Genomic DNA, 21,416 nt, shown 5'->3' on the forward strand with positions numbered 1-21,416 from the left:
CACCGGGCAAATTAAAATGTGTGTTAATAAATGCCAGGAGCTTGGGTAATAAGAAAGATTTTTTAGAAACTATGATAGTTGTGGAGGGCTTGGATCTTATAGCCATTACAGAATCTTGGGCAAAGGATGGGGATGAATCTTTCTTACACATCTCAGGATACGGTACTTTTTTGAGAAATAGATCTGATAGGAAAGGGGGTGGAGTGTTGATATACGTGAAATCCTGTTTCAAGGCTAGAGAGTGTAACGTGCAGAGAAGTGATATTGAAACCATATGGGTTGAACTTGAGAGCAAAAGACGTAATAAGCTTATTGTTGGGGTTTGTTACATTCCACCGAATAGGGATCAAAACTACATTGCCAAAATGCATGATGAAATTTCCTATATGTGTAAGCGAAAGAGGGTTCTCATACTAGGGGATTTCAATTACCCGGGTATTGATTGGGAGAACCTTTCATCTGGAAATCGGTATGAAAGAGACTTTCTTAAGTTGGTGCTCGAAAATTTTTTGTATCAGCATGTATCAGAAGCCACTAGGGGTACTGCTATTTTGGATTTAGTTCTTACTAGTTCTGAGGATCTAGTTGAACATGTTTCGGTGGGGGAAGAGTTTTCTTCCAGTGATCATCGTATCGTCAGATTTCACTGTAACTTTTCCTCGGGTAAGGTTGATAACAAAAGACTGGTTCCTTGTTTTCGGAGAACCAACTTTGATGTTTTGAGAAGAAGGTTAGCGGAAGTTTTCAAAGATCGGTTGGAATCAGTAGGGGTGGTAAGTCAATGGGAAGAATTTAGTACGAAGCTGTCCTCTGTTTTGCACGACGTCATACCCTTTGTTCGAAAACAGCGTGTTTGTACATCACACCCTCTATGGTTCACGGATAGCGTGCGGAACCTTTATCTTGAAAAGAAAAGAGCATTCAGAGAGTATAAAAGTGGACGTGGTGACCTATCATTGTTTACTGATAAAAGAAGACTGTTGAAGAAAGCGATAAGGGATAGTAAAAAGGAAGTTGAATCTAGGTTGGCAGATAACATTGGCTCTGACCCAAAATCATTTTTTCGATACGTCAATAATGGATGTAAGGGAACAGTTGGCCCCCTCTCGATAGGAGGCTCTAAGGTAGAGAGCAATGTAGGCATGTGTAGTGCTTTCAATGACTTTTTCGCGTCTGTTTTTAATGGAGATAATGATATTCGATATACGGGTGTTGCATGGGGTAATAAAACCCTCAACGATATTCAAGTAGAAGACGTGGAGGTCCTAAATCTTCTAAGAAATGTATGTGCAAGCAAAGCACCAGGACCAGATGATATCTATCCCAGGGTTCTCAGGGAAGGTGCTAATGAATTGTTGGGGCCAGTCGCACAGATATTCAGGAGTAGTGTTGCTGAGGGTATCGTCCCGAGAGATTGGAAACTGGCTAACGTTGTTCCGATATTTAAGAAGGGTAGTAGAGAAGTGGTGTCTAATTATCGTCCAGTGAGTTTGACGAGCTCCCTCTCGAAAATTTTGGAAATTATCATCAAAAGGCAGTTTGTGAAGTGGATAGACGAGAATAATGTATTGTCGGATAATCAGCATGGGTTCAGGAAGGGGAAGTCATGTGTAACTAACCTCCTTTGCTTCTATGATTACGTGACTAAGGCTTTGGGTAAGAGCAAAAATGTCGACGTTGTTTACCTTGATTTCCAGAAGTCATTCGATCGGGTCCAACATGGCAAACTCTTGAAGCGTTTACACGAGATTGGAATAGGGGGCAACTTGCTGAATTGGATAGAATCGTGGTTAAGAGATAGGTCGCAACGAGTTATGGTGAACGGGGAATTCTCTGGTTGGACAGACGTCACAAGTGGGGTTCCTCAGGGAAGTGTCCTTGGCCCCATACTTTTTTCACTTTTTATCGACAAACTCGATCAGGGTATCGATGGAATTACTAGCAAATTCGCAGATGATGTGAAGCTAATGGGGGTAATCGGGAATGAAAGCGATAGGGAGTTGCTCCAGACCAACTTAAACAAGATTGCAGCATGGGCAAATGAATGGGGCATGACGTTTAGCGTAGATAAGTGCATGGTCGCTCATTTTGGTTCGAGCAACCCATGGTTATCTTACGAGTTGAATGGTGTCACTATCCCGGATGCAACTAGAGTCACCGATTTGGGAATTCTCATTGACGAGCGACTTAAGTTTTCTGAACATTGTTCAGCGGTTGTCAAAAAAGCGAATAGAATGCTTGGTCTCATTTTCAAAAAAGTCTCTTCGCGTTCTCCTAAAGTCATTCTTCCGCTATTTCGAGGCTTAGTTCGTCCTGGACTGGAGTATGCTGTAAGGTTTTGGAGACCATACCTACAGAGCGACATAGACTTGATTGAAGGGGTGCAGAGAAGAGCTACGCGTGTCCTTATTGGCACACAGGGCTTGAGTTATGAAGAGAGACTTCATTTTCTGAATATGTTTACATTGGATGAACGCAGGTGTCGAGGAGATATGATCGAAGTGTTCAAAATTTTCAATGGGATGGATAGGATGGACCATGAACTTTTAGTACACCGCCAATCAACTGCTTTTACAAGGGGACACCAGTATCGATTGGTGAGGGACAATGCAAGGTTATGGTGTCGCAGGGAATTTTTCTCTAATAGGGTTGTTAATAAATGGAATAGCTTACCCCCGGAGGTAGTAAATTGTAACACTATTGACACGTTTAAAAAGAAATACGATAAACATGTTGGGGTAAATTGAGAAGCTATCCATTCTTAGAATAAGACAACCATAAGTATTCTTTATGGGCATTGTATAATATTTTATCATGTGTATATATTGTTTATAATTTGTGTTAATTGCATTTTTAATGGGGTTGCTGTATTTTTGAAACATATGACATCCATATTTTTATGGGCATCTTTTTATCAGCCACCTCGTTGGGCATTTTGCCTGTTGTGGCGTTGTATTTGTATTTGTATTTGGTATGTTTCGACATTCACCGAAGAATATTGACATTCGAATTGGGTCATTGAATTTCGGTCTTTCACAGTAACATATATACTCGAAGGGCAATCCAATCAGAAGCGTGTGAAGGCTCGACATTTGGAGGAGGCACAAAAGGCTTAGTGGGTTGCAAAGAATTTCTTAAAGAAGAAATTTCCGAGTCCTTAGTCTTCAAACAGTATTGAAATTAACAGAAATTGATTGTAATAACATTTTAAGGTTTTCTTAAAATTTTCTTTTTAAAGACTTTATAACTTCTTAAGGTTTTCTTTTATTTTTGCATCAAAAATAATTTTTTTTAATCTCTGGAAGAGGGAGGGAGGAATATGGGGTTCATGTCCCCCTCTCTCCCTGCGCACACACACGTCTCTGATCCCAATACTGTATGTGTTAAGAGGGAGGCAGAGCTGCTGAGATTTTGCTCACAAGGGGGGGGGGGTGTTAGAGTTTTGTTGACTTTCTGATACGGAGAGCGGTCACAAATTGTTAAAAATCTGTTGAATTAATTAATACTTGAATGGCCCTACCTGAAAAACACACGGTAAAACGGTATTGCTGCCGACTTATCAAACTCAATAGCGGTATTGAGAATGTTTTAATTGGAAGCATGGTTTCAAATACAAATGCAACGCAACAACAGACAAAATGCCCAACGAGATGGCTGAGAACTGCATTGTGCTGAACTGCAACGGCTGTTTTCAACTGCATTGTGTTTAATTTTTTATTTGCTTTCCCAACAGATTCTGGACCTGGTTTGATAAGAATTGTACATTTATTAAAATTTCCTTTGTATCCCTAAAATGAACCTTTAATAAAAGAATCCCAAAGCATCGAAAAACAAAGCTGTCACTTCATTCAACACGTTAGCTAAACTGTTTTAAATACTTAGACGAAAATGGAATTACCAGATCCTAAATTTCCCATTGCCACATTGTAACATTATTTGTTAAACTATTCACTGCTGAACGCTTCATTGCTTCAAACGTAAAAAAAAATATGTACGAAAGCATATGTATATAGAGAAGTGAGTATCAGCTTAACATCTGTCGTTCGACATCATTTACGCATCAGCTGGCTTCGTTGGAGCATTTACCGTGAGATATCTCACATGAGCTCTGTCTTTATATCTTTATATTTGAGAGTCATCACAGATGTGACGTAACAAATTCTTCTACAGACTCGAGTATGACAATCGTATTCGTCTTTCGGAATAACATCGATATATTCGTCTTTCGGAATAACATCGATATATTCGTCTTTCGGAATAACATCGATATATTCGTCTTCCGGAATAACATCGATATATTCGTCTTCCGGAATAACATCGATGTATTCATCTTGCGAAGACACTTGATTTGTACTGGATTGGATTAAAAATCCCTGGTCCTTGCACAATGTAAAACTCAATCTCATGTTTATTATCCTCACAAGAAAACAACTTCCTTATCTTGGAAATGCTCATAGAAAACGTGAACACGCAGAACTGGACACACCCCGCTTCTTTTAATGTACACTAATACCCCGGCATACGCTAATTCGGGTTGCGTGATTTCAGAGTTACGCAATTTTCTATAAAAATCATGCATTATTCTGAATATTTCGGCACATTATCACCGGATTATAGCCGGGATACAGTCGACGTTCGTTATAGTGAACCCTCCTTCTCGTTCCACGGAAACGGATTTTATATCGATAACCAGAGCCCGGAAGTTCAGATACTAAAAATGGTCAAAATGGGCAGGCAACAAAGCACTAAAAATGCCTAAAATAGGCATTAAAATACATTTATAATTAATAGAAAAAAGGGAGAGTAACTATGATATTAAAGGTCCAAAAACTGGCTAAAAATCGGCCGCACCTACTGAAGAAAAATTCCAATATTTCACCGATTATTTTATGCGGTCACAAGTTACCAAAATAATAAATTATTTTTCGTAAATTATTGAGAAATTGATTTCTCGGATGAAAGAAACATTCGAAAAGTGAAAAAAAGTATGACCAAAATTTATACGTGCATACTAAGAAAATGATATCTAACGTCATCGATAGATGACGCTAAAAAACAAAAGCAATTTATTTTGACACGTACAGAACCGAAACTTAACTGCGTCTAAATTTAATAACATTTATCGACCACAACAAAATAAGATAAAAATAAATTGATCGATATTTGACTGCATCAGATTCCGCTATAATTATACTTTTCTATGATAACTTTATTAGTATATGGTAACTTATAACACAAATTTTTTGAAAAAAGAGAGACGTAAATATTCTCATAATATGCATCAATTCAGAAATTACCGTCCTAAGTCAACAAGAGTGGACGCTAGTAAAAACATTTCTTCGGCACACGAATCAGCAGATTGACACCCCGCTCTTCCAATCTTTTAACCAAATTGCACATAATTTTTAAATATGATCACTTTTATAACGTTTGAGGAATTTCGAAACTCTCCCCCCCCCCCCCCCCCCTTCACCTGTAATGATGAAAATCAGACAGGGCAGTCGACCTGTCGGTTGTTGGGAAAGACAAAAATTCAAACTCCTCCATTTTCGACTGAGCATCCTTGAATGAGTTGTCCTAAAGGTTGAATATTTTAAACATAAAAATTCTTTTGAAGTTATTAATTCTAAAAATATCTAAGTTCTACAGAATAAAGCCTCTAAAATTCAGAAATAAACATAAAAAAAATTCGAAGTAGGCATTTATGCAGGAAAAAATGAATAAAAATATTTTTACCAAAAAAAAAAAAAAATCATTCATGACGTTTAGACTGAACTTCCGGGCTCTATAGAAAAGGAATTAGCTTCTTAAGAAAATATTAGTAACATTTTAACAATTAATTACATGAAAACACCTATGTAAAAAATTCTTGAATATCAAGGGTCAAGGTCTAATACAATTTTGACAAAAAAAAGGGATTTTTTTCTTCATTACTTTGCAAATGAAACAGACGGGACAGAGTTGAGCTTGGACGTTATATGGGACTGAATGGTCTTTGCGAGCCGCTATATTGAATGAAAAATAACTTAGAACGACGAATAAGGAAAAAATCGGGACTTTTCCGAAATTTTTCTTAAATTTTAATCCAAGTTAACTCATAGTTTTTGTGAACTCTTAACTCGACTTAAGTGTTTATAGTCGGTTCAAACTATCGCGTAACTTCTACGTATTGTTGTTTTTTCTATAAAGTAGCACTATCAACTCGACCACCACATCTCGCCGCTGTGGTGGTCGAGTGGTTATAGTGCCGGACTCGTGATGCGAGGATCCGGGTTCGAACCCCACAGTGGTGGTCGGCTGAAGTTGGTTTTCTGTGGTTCCCAACTTCAAGGCGCAAATGCGAGCCGATCTCACCGTTAAAAAGTCTCGCCACAGAGAGCAACAGTCCTACAACGGTAAATCATTCAACCATAACACTTCACTCATAGTTAGTAAAACTGGGGGCAGATGACAGCACTACACATAACAAGCATTACACAGAAACAAACTTTACGTCAGGTTGCACTACACGTACACGCACATTCCCGCATGTACCGATTCCTTGGGGGGTTCCGCGGGGGGGGGGGGTGCATGTGTGGTGTAGCAGTAGTAGGTAGGGGCTCGGGGATCCATGATGTTCTTAAGTCAGCCACCTCGTTGGGCAATTTGCCTGTTGTCGCGAATACCATTCCCCTGACAATGTTTATACGTGTTTATTTTCCTGCATTTTATTTTAAAACCTTCACCTAAAGTTGCACACAATAAATAGGATGTTCGTAGACTGTTTAGAAAAAAAAATTCAGCTGTGATAGTACCTATCAAGACGAACAATACTTACGATGGAACTTAGAAATACATCCAACAAGCGAAAATCCTCGCTTCTAACGGATTGTTGCAGTCAGTTATGCTCACCACGCATAGGAACACGTTGTTTTTGTATCATGGAGACCTAACATAATTTAGCACCCCTCTTTCCGACATGTCTTGATAGCCAGATATCCCGCACGGTGGATTGGACGCGGTCAACTTGTGGCTTGGCCTTCCCGCTCACCGGACCTAAATATACTGGACTTCTTCTTGCGGGGCCCTTAGAAGAATTGGTAGTAGGCCCCTATGGTATAGTGTTCAGTATAGTGCAGGCATACAAGTATAGTGTACCAGACACCTGTATACTGCGGGCATATCTTTTCGGGAATATCCTAGTTGCAGCGGACAAGCTCAAAACAATACAAGGAGTCTACGAGAGGGTGCACCAGTCCTTCATTTGCAATCATTCGATTAATTGACGTTTACTAGATTTTTATAGGATAAGGAGTTACACGCCATTACCTAAAAATCATATTTTTAATTTTGAGTGCCAATCGCATAGCTTGGTTTATATTATACTTACCTGTAATGTGATTTCAGATTGATGATTGTTGGTGTTCCGAGGTGATTATATTAATTTATTTTTTGTTACCTTCTTCTGAGGCGGCCACGTTTCTTTGCTATTAATGAAAATTTCCGGAGACACGCATCCTTCGGGAACGCTTCGATATTTCTCAGAGAGGTGGAGCGGGTTGTATTCGATCCTTCAAAGGTCAAAAGTCTTTCATTTGCTGATGTGCAACACCATTGGACACACAGCACTTTGAGCGTCTGCTCTGAGTCTTTCGCTGATCTGCACGGGATTGTGCAACTTATGGTTCCTTTATGTCTCTTTCCTGTCACTGATGAAATATCAAAATGGACAATTAATGTTTTACGCTCCTATCTGACAATCTTGAGTGAATTGCCACCATATGCTCCATTGTGAATATTGTTCGTCTTACACACTATCACTTTCTCTATTTTTTTCTGTTTACAGTTTAAGGAGACCCTGCAGGTTATTACGGATTGAGCTGCAGCATAAGTGGCCCAAAACTTGCGTTACATCCAGTCACGCATTCAAAATGGTAACTTTATGTCTCATTGTATCTTCAGATTCCATCGGATCCCTTAATATATTTTACTGATTTCATTATTGTGAGGGATTGATGGTGGTCGATTATGGTGATAAGTAAAGACGTTTATATTTCAAATGAATGTTGGAACTTTTTTTTTCAAGTATCTAACTTCATTGAGATACAGGTTTTATTAATATTGAATAATTTATGTTATACCACTGTGCTTATAGAAAAAAATTATCCTCTATGTTTCACCCTCATCAAAAAGCACTTAATTTTTTTCCACCTGCAAATAGGATATTAATTGATGCTATGGCATATTGCTAATTGAAACAGTACATCAACACAACAATTTAATTAATTAGAGTGAATTTTTTTATTAACTAAAATTTACGGCGAAATATACTATTTGCCTTCATTTTAATGTTATCTATCTATCAACAGATAAAATCATACTCAGCACGTTCAAATAGTTGTTTCTTTTTGGAGTATAATGTTATACAATATGTAGAGAAACATTTTTGAACTGGGGACCTGTTGCCATCTATCATAAAAAACAACTGATTTTATTCTTCGACATTTTTTTTAAAGAAAAACAGAGAAATAACTAATAATAAATAATTTACAGAAGCATTTTCACTCTTCAATGTAATTCTGGGGAGTAAAATCGAATTTTGATTCATGCGAACACTACTGTATTGTACAGTTATTTTCAGTATTTTCAAGAAAGATTGGCTGCTGATATATTTTTGCTGATGAAATTTTTTTTTACCCGTTTATTGGTTATGGACAAGAGTAGCTAAGAAAGGCACCATTTTTTCATGGCGAATTCGTTTACAAAATATGAACATTTTAGAGTCTGAAGAATGATTAAGTATGTTTCCACGTAAGCAGAATATTTTGCTTGCTGTGCAGGTATATTCCCTACCTTTGTTGAGTAAGGTAATATGTTATTTGTCATTCGAAATTGTGTGCCGGAAGAAAAATAGGTCTGCACAGATGTGCCTTGTCTTAAAAAAATTAGGATACCTGGGATCAGTGTTCGCCAATACGCATTTAGATGCGTGGTTCACGCATAATCAGTTCTACTCCTCTAATTTCGCTGAGGACTGAAACTACTCCTTCAAATATCAGGTAATTTTTTGTAGTAGCGTTATTTGACACTGATAAAAAAATGCCCACTTCTTACAACAACAATCCTTACAATTTTGGGCAGAATTGAAATTATCCTTCAAGATCATATTTTCAGACCCTGCGCGGGATTCCATAAGGTAAGAGCATTGTTTCAAACTTTAAAAGATAGGGAGGGATGGTGGGAAACATGAATTTTACGTAAAAATAATAAAAAATGGGCTGAGTTATATAAAGATCATCTGTATTTTGCAATAAAGTTTTGTTTCCGTCCCGCTATTCGGATCCGAATCTTGGAGTCACTGTTAAAACATTCATTGTAACGAAGCTCTTGACATCACGAGAACAAATTTTCCGACAATCTCGCGATGTCTGAGAATTTACTGACAACAAAAGTAATAACGTCGTCGCTGGAAACAGAAAAATGTTGTACCTTCATTCTGAAAAGTTTTTCCTTATCTTTCATATATACATTATCTTTCGGTAGACAACTGTCAAAACAGTTTCCGTGTAAGCATCCCGAGACATTTCGCATGACTTTTGTCGTACATGAAGTTTTTCGTCTCGTCTCTCCTTTTTATTACATGTTATTACTGATTTTTCTCCCCTGAGAACCGAAAGTGAAACAAAAAGCGGGAGGAGAATAAAAAAATACATCATTTCATTTTTTTATACATATTATATATACTTTTCTTCGCCGATGGCATTTCTATAACATGCTCTAGATATATGAATAGAGACGAACAAAAAAGTATATATAAATAGTAGAAGACATGCATTGTTATTTTCGCCGTATACATTCTGTAGGAATTAATACTAGAATATGTGGAAGTAATAATGGAATCTTGCTCGTTCTATAAAACTTCAAATTATTCTGGATTTACAGATAATAATACTTAATTACAGCAATACATCAATTTATGCCTGCCCCCACCCCGACTCACGACACCCTGTATTCACATCCCCCTCTCCTCATTGTTTTTTCCGATTTGAGACACTTTGAACATGGTTTGAAACGTTTGACGTCAGGTACTTTTTTGTTAACAATGTTTCTACCGAAAGAGTCACATCCACGAGACAAATAAAAAACATACTGTTGCCATTGGACCCACATTTTACGGGGTATTTCCATTTTTGTCAATGCTTACTCGAATTCGTAATCTTAATTCGATAACACTCGGTAAATTTTGCTGCTTATAAATCTGTGCTCAGACGAAAAAACGAGTTTTTTTAAACATTTCACTTTTACAAAATTGCGCATTAATGCACTTTTCTTAAAAAAACATTTGGTTTTTCGCATTTTGTTGTCCCGTTCGTTAATGTTTGAAAGGTGGCAAAATGTCTTTCTGTTTCAGTATATTTGATCACAGAGAAGACAAATTCTTTACAGTGACAATGACGAGATATCTCGTATAACTTGGAGCGCTATATTTCGGCAATCCCGAAATGTTATCTCGGATTTCTTCTTCCCACGTCCCTTTCGGAGTATACTAGGAATATGCTTAGAGGATAAGTAATAGAAAGAAGATAGAGCATTCCTCTACCTTGTTATTATTCTCGGTTTTTTTGGGGGCAATATCTTTCAAAATCTGAAAAAAATTACCTATTTTCCAATTTTACTAAGGAAGGGATGGAAATTTCGAAAAGGTTTAGTGATTATCTATTTAGCAGTTATAATGTGGGTCAGGTTAATTTTAAAAAACGCTTAAAGGTTTAATGAATCAAAAAGCCACTGAATCGCATGTTGATTGAATGTTATGTGCAATTTCTCATCCTGAAAAATTCATTCCAAAAAGTTATATAACATGTTACTGTGAGCACAGAAATCACATTATACAGTTATTACTATTATACAAATACCACATATTTGTCCTGTTTAAAGTTTTTTTCCCTTTATTTCGTGAAATGAATTTTATTTACTGCAAGTTTGCAGAAACCTCTTTCCCTATTTCCCACGCAAAGGCAATTTTTTAGCAATTTCAGATATAATCAATAATTTCTTTCGCGTTTGTCATTTTTTTTGTGAGAATCAATTACATTGTCATTAAGTACAAAATAGATTATGATCACTCTCTCGATTTTGAATCTGGTTGCTCCATAATTTGAACAATATTCCAGTGGGGGAATTTAACTCGACTCACTAAGTTGGTAGTCTTGAAACGTATTACTGAAGTAAGTTAGTAATTCGTTCCAATATATGATTTTATTGAGCATTCAAAGCCACCGTCTGGAGGTTTGTCAAGTTATCAGTGGAAAAAGCATCAAATAATTCCTTAAAACATATGGGAAAAAACAACAACAACAACACAGCCGCAAATCTTGAGTTACAAAATAGATATATCGGATTACGGACGAGTCGGAGACAAGGTGGCGACCGAAATTGAGTTTTGGTGGCATTTAGTGTCCTTAGATAATAAAAAAAGTACAATAATTACATACGCTGGCCAATCTAAAAATTTCATGAAAAAAAGTTTACATTTACAGAACAGAATTTAATTTATTTCGTCATTTCCCAGCCCAATGAAGTTGTGCGACAAATTACAAATAGCCTTCCTGAGGCGTTGTGGAAAAGAAAGACAAGTTTATACATGTATGTGTAAAGCATAAGTTTGTTTTTGTATAGAGTAAACAAAAATCAAGTCCAACGTCATGTCCAAAGTACAAATGAAGAATGCGCTCCGAAAGATAACATTTAGGGGAAAAATTCAAATTTTCATACATAATATTCTTTATGAGTAGAGTGTCCAGTCAGTGTGTAATACCCTTTTTGGCCTTCGGTATATTGTTCTTTGCAAAGGGTAGTAATCCACTATCTCATTGAGATGGCCATATTCAGAGTTCTGCAGTTTATCATAGTGGGTTGTAGATAGCTTCTTGATGAAGTCCAGTAAAAGGGGTATACCCAGGTCTTTCCTGATGTCAGCTCCCCGTATAAATTTAGTTGCTCTCACAAGAGACCTCAGGATCATGTTTGGCTGAGACTGTAGCTTTTGCATGTTGCTATAACTTGCGTAGGCCCAGATCGGGACTGCATATGTCATAATTGGTCGAAGGATAGATTGAGGAAATGTCAGTTTGGAGAGCATGCCTAGGGCTGCCTAGGGCTAAATGAATGTTAAGTTTATGTGCTTTGCAAAGAGGTATAACTTATCATAGAGGTATAGCGTATAACGTGCAGTGTTTCCCGGCCGATGGTCCGCTGACCAGAGGTGGTCCGAGACGATGATACAGAAGGTCGGCAGGCAGACATGATAATTTTTTGTAATTGAAAGAAAAATTATTCAATTGTGGAAATCAGTAATATATCCGTCTGGGTTCAAATTAAAAAAAAAAAAATCAAACCTTCATACTTCCGATAGCCATATTTCATCTTTCAAAGTACGGAAGATTACGATCCTAAATACGTGATATTGCTACTTGACTCAAAATTGATGTCGAATCTCAAAAAAATATTGTCAATTATTGCTTAAATCACAAAAATTTAGGGATATTGCGAAACGCGGTACAAAAAGACGTATTTAATGGAAAAAACTTCAAAACCTGATAGTAACATTTCATTGATGAAATATACAGAAAAATGGGACTCTGTGTACAGCAATATAGACAGCATCGTCAACTGTTGCCAAAAAATAATAATATTTTGCCATAATTCGGCAAAATAACCAGTTATTGCTAAAATTTGTTCAAATGAAGAGCTACCGGAAATCGCAGTAAATTTTTATTTTTTTTCATTTTTAATAATAACGTGATCCTCACGTATTCCCAAGGGATCAGCATGATCCGTCCAGGGATGCAGTCTAGGGCTTGGGTGGCCTTATTCCTGACATAGTCAATCGGTTGAGCAAAAGTCATTGACCGGTTCAGAATACATCCTAGGTATTTCACTTTTGTTACTGCGTCCACGGCCACGCCATCGATATAGACGGGAACGTTTCCTGCGTCCGTTTTTCTCGTGAACCAAATAAATTGACACTTGTTGTGGTTCACTTCAATGACGTTGATGCCACACCAATCTTCAATATCCTCTACGATTTCTTGAAGATTTTCATGGGCATTCATTACCCTTCCTACGATTGGTGAGTATGATGGCATCGTCCGTAAAAAGTGCTATGATTCCTACCTGAGGAGCAGGAATGCCATCAATATAAAGTATAAAGATCTACGGGCCTAAACAGGACCCTTGCGGAACTGAGGTTCTCACCGGATGCACTTTACTGTGTTCTTACTGAAAGATAGCTGTGGAAGAATAATATAAAATGCTCCCCGGGAAGATCATGTCGATAAGTTTGACCAGTAGTATATCGTGTTTAGTCTTGTCGAACGCTTTACTTATGCCAAGACATGTTTCACAGACGTAGACTTTGTAGTTAAACGAGCGAATTATGAATTCTGTCACTCTGTGCAATTGGCTTACACATGAGTGCTCTCGGCGGAAGCCATGTTGCTCAGGTCGGATAATGTTATGTTGATTGAGATAGTTATGAAGTCGAGTTATATATATATATATATACGTTCAAATAATTTAGAGATAATAGGCTGATGGGCCTAAAACTTTTTGCAATGAGAGGATCGGTACCCATTTTATGAATTGGCTTTATAATAGAAAGCTTCCAAATGCGAGGAAAATAGTTGATTTGGAGAATGTTGTTGAAGAGATAATTGGAGGAGGTAAGTTTTTAATAGCATAATTGGAGATTTGGGATCATGCCCTGGGACTTTCTTAGAGTTTTGAGTTGGTTAATAACTTCCTTAACCTCGTCCGAGGTGGTTAGCTCGGTTTTACAAATCCACATAGAGCCGGTCTTGTTTTGCACAGGAAAGCTTGAAGTTTCCTCAGATGTTTAAATTTGACGATAGATAATGGGCTGTAATTAAATAATTGAAAAGTAATTTCAAGAAAACCATAACTTTAAAATATGATAAAGGATGAAGAGTTAAATGTAATATGTGAATCAATGATATAACATTACAATGCAGGAAAAACATCTGCAAAATTCAAAACGGGTATGATCATAACGCTTTCAACAGGCTTCTTTATTCATATTTGGTTCTCAAAGAAGTTATTCAGCTCTTGTATAGATGGCAGCACTTCTTGAACACATAGCAGGGAGTTCACAGAAATAAACTTCACGTTAGGTAGAGAAAACATACACGGCAGATTCCAACACGCCCCAATTTGCTGGAAGTTTTCAGAGGAATATTTACGAGGTGTATTTGACGGTGTATTATAATTCATGTGGTCCATCCTATTTATCCCGTTGAAAATTTCAAACACTTCGATCATACCCTCTCCCCCCGACAACTGTGTTCTTCCAAAGTAAACGTTATCAAAAAATCGAGTCTTTGAATGATCAACTGATTACAATTGATAAAGAAAACAAGGCAGTGATAAGAATAGAATTACAGAATGATCATGAACCGCAGTTCTACAAAGAATAGACTTACGTGATAAGCTTGTTTTGATTCTTAGCAATTTCACCACAAATCTAAAAGGAAAATCACCCACTGCACTTATCACTAAATACCTGTACCTAAATTGCAGTTTCATCATGGGGCTATACCGAACCACTCTTTGGAAACTAGTAATAGCAGTAGAAGAAATAGAGACATCAGATTTAGGGAGTTTAGAAGCTTAATGCCTCCCAAGCACTGGAATCTCTTTCATCGCAATTACGAAGAGGATTTCAGAACGATTTTGTTGAGCGTTTCAAATGAATTTGCTTTAATTTGTATTCACGAAATCTGTTAAACAAATACCGTTGTTTAAAGAGCGCTCCTTAATCACTAACAGCATGCATTCGTATATAAATTGATCGGCCAGTGAATTCCTAACTGCAAGAAGTAATCCACTACGTTTCAAAGATCTAACGGAAAAGTAAATACTTACGAAGCTTAAACAAAACACAAAAGACTTGCGGTGCACCTTCCGGGTGAATTTTTACTGGAACATTTAATTCAATTCCTTGTAACAACCTAAACAATCTGACGTTGACATGGAAAAATAACAAGTTATACAGCACTGGGCTGACTGTTATTCGACTCTTCTCTTATTTTCGAACACTATTTTCACGAATGAGATGCCAACTAAAATAATCCTATGATATTTTGTCATTTACAGTCCACGGTACTTAATGTGATCACATTGGGACTCGGGGATCCCGATAACAATAACCGAATGATAAATATACCCCAAAAAAGTTCCGTTTGCAAGTATTTTGACCATACATTCCATTTGGTCGAACGGGAAAACTCTGTTTCTCCCATCCTATATATTTGGTCGATGTTCTCAATCCAGATTAAAATGTCCTCGATATAAATGTTCTCAACATTGCTATTTGTTTTTATTTTATTCTAAAACGGGACAAATCCTTTTTTTTCACACATTTACCTGCACCGTAGAAAGGCAAAAATAGTTCCACACGCACATGGATCATTACAACAAATGGACAACAACACGGAAAGGAAATGCTGACGTTATCCGAAGTACTCATAACTATAAACGAATATTTTCCCCATGTTATGATACTGGTCAGTTTCATTCTTTTCAAAAATTATAACAACACTGGAATGATAACATCATCCGGGATTCTAATAGGCGGTGTTGACTGTATCATTCTTTTGGTGTTTCAACATTTAAATATTTTTCTTCCTTGTTATCTCTTAACGAAACAAGATTCAATACTTATCAACCAGTTCAATCGAACTTATCGAAGTTCTCCCGAAAATATTTATGAAAACTCCATGTCAGGGCCTCGTTGCCAACACGAGACAAACTATGCGGTTATAACGGGGTTTTCACCAAAAAATGGGTTGCTATAATTCACACATTATCACTGATATCATTATTTGCACTTTATCTCCCTGGCACGAATAATACGCGAGTACCGAAAGAATTATTCATTGTTTATTTACCTTTTGCTGAGCATCTTTGTTTTCTAGTCTCAATATCTTTTTATTTAAGATAAAATTAGTTCAAAATATATTTATTGAGGGATCGTTATTTAAATCTTTGGAAATTTAACTATATAATTTTCGAAATAGTCACATTACTTGATCATAATTATATATATTTAATAATTACGCGATCCTCACGTATTCCCAAGGGATCAGCATGATACGTCCAGGGAAGTTGTTAGTGTTAGTAAATATCCGTGCCCGAACCGGGATTCGAACCCAGACCTGCACAGTGAGAAGCTAGTTCCCTAACCACTCGACTGCCAGGCGGCAGTAATTTTTTTACTATACCGCGTCCATCGCTCATACATGATTAAATATTTGACCCTTTAAGCGCCACCGCAAAAATCACCGATCCATTTTTAAAACGTAATAGCTTTTTCCATGAAGAGGCTTTCTTCAGATTTTCAGCAGATGCAAATTAAGGGGTATGAAGAAAAGTTTTCCATTGAGATGTCAGATTTACAAAATATCTGGGCTTGTCAATGCCAAAATAAGATAATTTAAGGAGGCGAGATATCTTGTCAATGTGATGCTTAAAGGGTAAATGATTTAACTCTTTACGCATCTGGGGGGGGGGGGGGTGGGGGCGTATTAAGTAATAGGAAAATAGTTATACAGGGTGATTCAGAAAAACATCGCCAAACTGAAAGGGTAATTGAGGCATACGACAACAATCCAAAACCACATAACAGCATAGGTGCGCAAACGAGATTCGGAGCCGCTATACAGGGAGTTTTTGCACTTTGAAAACAATCCCTAACTCGGCAAGCATGAAGTCACAATTCTGACAACATAAATACGTTAGGGGCCACACATACACATTCGAGCACGTAACGATTCGTTAGAAATTCCGCAGAGTAATGTGCACGAGCTGTATGCACGGTTAAATGGTAGTAGTAGCAAGCATGAAGTCCATGCGGAATTTCTAATGAATCGTTACATTCCGGAATATGTGTTATGAGTGTCTGTGTGGCCTCTAATGTATTTATGTTGTCAGAAGTGCGACTTCATGCGCGCTTATTTAAGGATTGATTTAAAAGTGTATGATGAAAAACTCCCTGTAGTGACTCCAGATGGTGTTTGCGTATCGATGTTCATATGTTATTTTGGATTGTTATCGTATGCCAGAATTGCCCTCTCAGTTTGGCGATGTTTTTCTGAATCTAAAAATGTATTCGTAAAAATATCTGTTACTAAACAATCAATTTAGAAAAAAAATCGATTCGGGTGCTTTATAAAGTTTTGAAAGTAACGATATATATATATATGTATAATATATATATATATATGAATAAATATATGGATTAATTTGCAGAATTGATTAATTTTAATTAATATATATGAATTAAAAATATATAACAATTGATATGATCATAATCATGTGATCAACATATCTCTTAAATACAGATATGGACTCGATTCATCCCCGTCTCACATCATCCTTTGATATTTCAAGGAGCTCGATATGGAGTGGATACATTTGAAAAACTTTGTTTCTCTAGAATACATATAACCATACTTACAGGTGGTTTTATATTAGATTTAATATGGTCGCCAGAATAGCTTAGATACAGATATATGCAGGAGCTTGCATTGCATGAGTTGTACATAAGTCCCATGTAGACAGCATGAACTCTGGAGCACAAGAATTGAATTTTTTCATTCATTTCAAGCACTTTTTTCTGCACAGTGTATGCGGTCCACGGTCCATCATTTTGATTTTAACAAAATATGGAACACATTTGTCTTGAACTCGATTACTCTTACAGATAAGAAAAACAGCCATTTTTATTAATGCAAAGTTGCCCTTCAGTATTGAATGCACCAAAAGTATTCAAGAAGCAAGAATGAATGTGTGTTAAATAGATTAAAACGTGTTTGCATTTTCCATCCCGTCTCTGAGTTTCATCCATCTATTAAGCCAATTCCTTAATCTTTCGACCAGTTTGTGCTTTTTTTTTGAAAGTTTAGACACTTAAAATATACGATAGTGGATTAATTGCTAGGGGGAGTAATCTGGATGAGTTTTTTTCGTTGTCTTTGTTTTTGCGTAATTAATGAATTTTCTTTGGAAAATGGTTATACGAGATTCTATCCTTTTTTAATCCAAAGACATTAATCAGAGCGGACCTTTTCCCGGGAAATCCCGTATCTGACCTGTAATTTGGTTTTGATAAAACAAAAGGAAAACACTAAGAAATACTTTTAAGGGATAAAAACTCCAAACATCAACAGAAAAAATGGGAGTAATTTTATTCGCCGAGGTAAAATAATATTTTACATACATTCAAATCATCAACAATATCCTGAGAATAGTCTTACGATGACGGGCGAACACTGGCTTCAACTCGTTGCTAATTTTTAATTGAACACCTGAGAAATTTAAAACATGTGTGAATAAGCTTGAATAGCAGTCAATCACTTTTCGTTTTCGAATATCTATATGCATAAAATTGATTTCCTGTGTGTCTATGTGTGTCGAGTGTCTGTGTGTCCGTGTGCATGTTCTCTATAGAAATCTATAATTCTTGATCGATCGTCGCCGAAATCTTCCATCCTTTTGAGATTTCAAGGAGTTCGATTCGGAGTGGATACATCCGGAAATCGTTGATTCTCTAGTATACGTATATATCTCTAGTTGTGTGTATATATATATATATATGTCTAGACCTATATATATGTCTTATATATTAGAACACAAATATGGCCACCAGAATGGCTTAAATTCAGATATGGACAGGAGCTTTCATTGCATGAATTGTACAGAAGTCCCGCGAAGACTGTATGAACTCTGCAGATCAAGAACTGAATTTTTTTTATCGTGAATTTTGCATATATATAAAAGCAGGATCCGACTTGAGCAATAGGCTACTTTAACAGTTTGTCAGAGCAGGGAAATTTCTTGTCCGAAATGAGAAAAAAAACCGTCGGCCTACGTCGGGTGACGATGGTTCATGGGCCTCAACAATGACTCGTTCGGAATGTTTACTTAGGTTACCGTTATTCCACAACAATGTGTCTCATACATGTTTATTCTTTTACAATGGTTTGTCACTTCTGCAATTCTCCTATTATATTGAGAAAACCCGTTCAGCACTGAGTATTATAGCTAGTGATTAATAAAATCGGAACAATGTTCATAAAAAAAGTTCCGTTGTCTCTATTGCAATCGTGAAAAAATTGCATATTTTGGATTAAGAACGTGTTTATCATTCTAATGATTTCTTTTAAACAATGTAAGCTCTGTTTTGAGTCGAAAAATATTAGCTCCGTCTTCTGGAACCTCGGGCTTAAAGAACTTGTGTTCAATAAAACAAAAACAAAAATTTAAATGTAACGAGACAAATGAAAAAAAAAGTATATATATATATATGAGACTCTAGAAAAGTCTTATGTTAAATTAGAAAATAGAACGGTAAAATTCAAAGAAAAAATGCACCAGTAACTACTAGCGCGAAAATCCAAAAATTACTCAAGGCAGGGAAAAAATAAGACTGGGTGCACTTCGGTTAGACAAGACAAAACAAGAGAGAGCTTTAGACAAGCGTAAGTCACTGTTGTTCACGTTGATTTGTATGACTCAACGGACACCAGCTAGTCATACAAATTGAAAAATTGCACCATACAAATCAACCTGAACAAAAATGACTACGCTTAGCTACAGCTGTCTTGCCTTGTCTTATCTAACCAGTGTAGGTCCAGCCCTACATCCAACCTTTGCGTTGAAGTTAGCAAAGCAACATATCCGAAGATGCTAATGGTGACGTACTACGTTTTACGGCACACATTGTGACTAGAGCTCCTAGAAACCTCACGCTGGCTCATCCGCCATATTTATGCGAAGTGCGGCGTCATGTCATCGCTATAGCCAATAGTATTTCTCTATGCCGTTTTTTTTAACGATCAGATGTTGTGACATCTGATCGTTAAAAAAACGCCATAGAGAAACACTATTAAACATAATGCAACGATGTTGTGACATCTGATCGACAATTTTGAACAGAAATCTGGTTTTGCCACTCTAAGACTGAGGACGATGAGTCTACTCGGTATCTCCTTGCGACCAATAACGAGGTGATGGTGAATTGAAGTGACCGACAAGGAGAGAGACCCACTAAATTTCTCCCTCATTCGAATCAATATAAGGTTTGTTAACACGGGTTTCGATCGATTGTTGTCCTAGGTGAACATATGAGTCAATAGCAAGAAAAAAAATATTGAGAATATGTGAGCTGGAAAGTAACATATGATATTTTAATTATTTATTGATTATTGTGAGCACGCAAGAAAATGAATAGAATTTCACTTTGGGAGTGAAGTCCTGTTTCACAATTAAAAACCACTGCTACCACATGTACAGTATGTAATTATGCAAAATTTGTAGAAGATACATATCTTGTTTTTTAGGTGGTGGATTGACAATATTTGGTGAGATGTCTTGGTTTATGTCTCAAGGGAATCTGGTCACTCCATATCTAAAAATATATATGCCGATATCACGACATATTTTAATTAAAAATATACACACATACACGTATACACATTTAAATATTTAAGATGTATTGATTTTGTGCCGCATTTAAAACTTTGATTATTTTTTAATTTTCACACATTTCATCGAAATAATTAGTCAGACATGGAAATTAACCTTTAAACGAACAATTAAAATTGAAAAGATATTCAATTGTAATTTTTCGCCGAGATTTATTGAAAGAATTACTCATTTTTATTCGAAAAAAAGAAAAGAATAGATTTTTCGAAATGCCATAGACACAAAAATAAATGAACTTACCAAGGGTTGGTCATCACCATCCTCCTTACGGCCGTTAGTCGGCCCAAACGGCCCTTTGATTCTACATTTTCAATATTTTAAAGGGGACCCGCGCTCAAGAATCGTGAGCACCCCAGGGAGAAACATTATACACGAACCCTATGCACGAAAAGATACAAAGGAAGTGAGAGTAACTAAGAGATACTTGTATGCTGCAAAAAAAAGTAATCCTATTGGTTAATTTAACCTTGAGATTATTATTGAATTTTTATCATGTTTTACAGTCTGGGCGCCATTCAGTATAAACCAAGTAGTGGATCACCAGTTTTAATCTTGTACATGAAAAATGGTAAGCAAGAAGTGATTGAAAAGTAGTGAAAACAAGAGAGAGAGAAAAAAAAAGAAAACGTGTGTGTTTCTCTCTCTCTATATATATATATATAAGATTAAAATGGGAATAATTCTGCCTATGAAATTTCAGAAGTTTAAATATTTTGATTGGGGGAGGGGAATGGTGTTCCCTCTTATACAGTGCTTTTGAGATTTCAATCTCAAATTTGTGATACTTAATCTTTGTGATACTGAACACAAAAAATATTTTCGGGCAAATATTCGCGTTGAGAAAGATTAATCGGAAAGAAATAAAAACTATC

The sequence above is a fragment of the Pholcus phalangioides genome, unplaced genomic scaffold (genome assembly GCF_987345545.1).
Source record: "Pholcus phalangioides strain wild (caught in Gottingen) unplaced genomic scaffold, Ppha-v1.0 ptg000015l_1, whole genome shotgun sequence".
NCBI classification, from domain to species: domain Eukaryota; kingdom Metazoa; phylum Arthropoda; class Arachnida; order Araneae; family Pholcidae; genus Pholcus; species Pholcus phalangioides.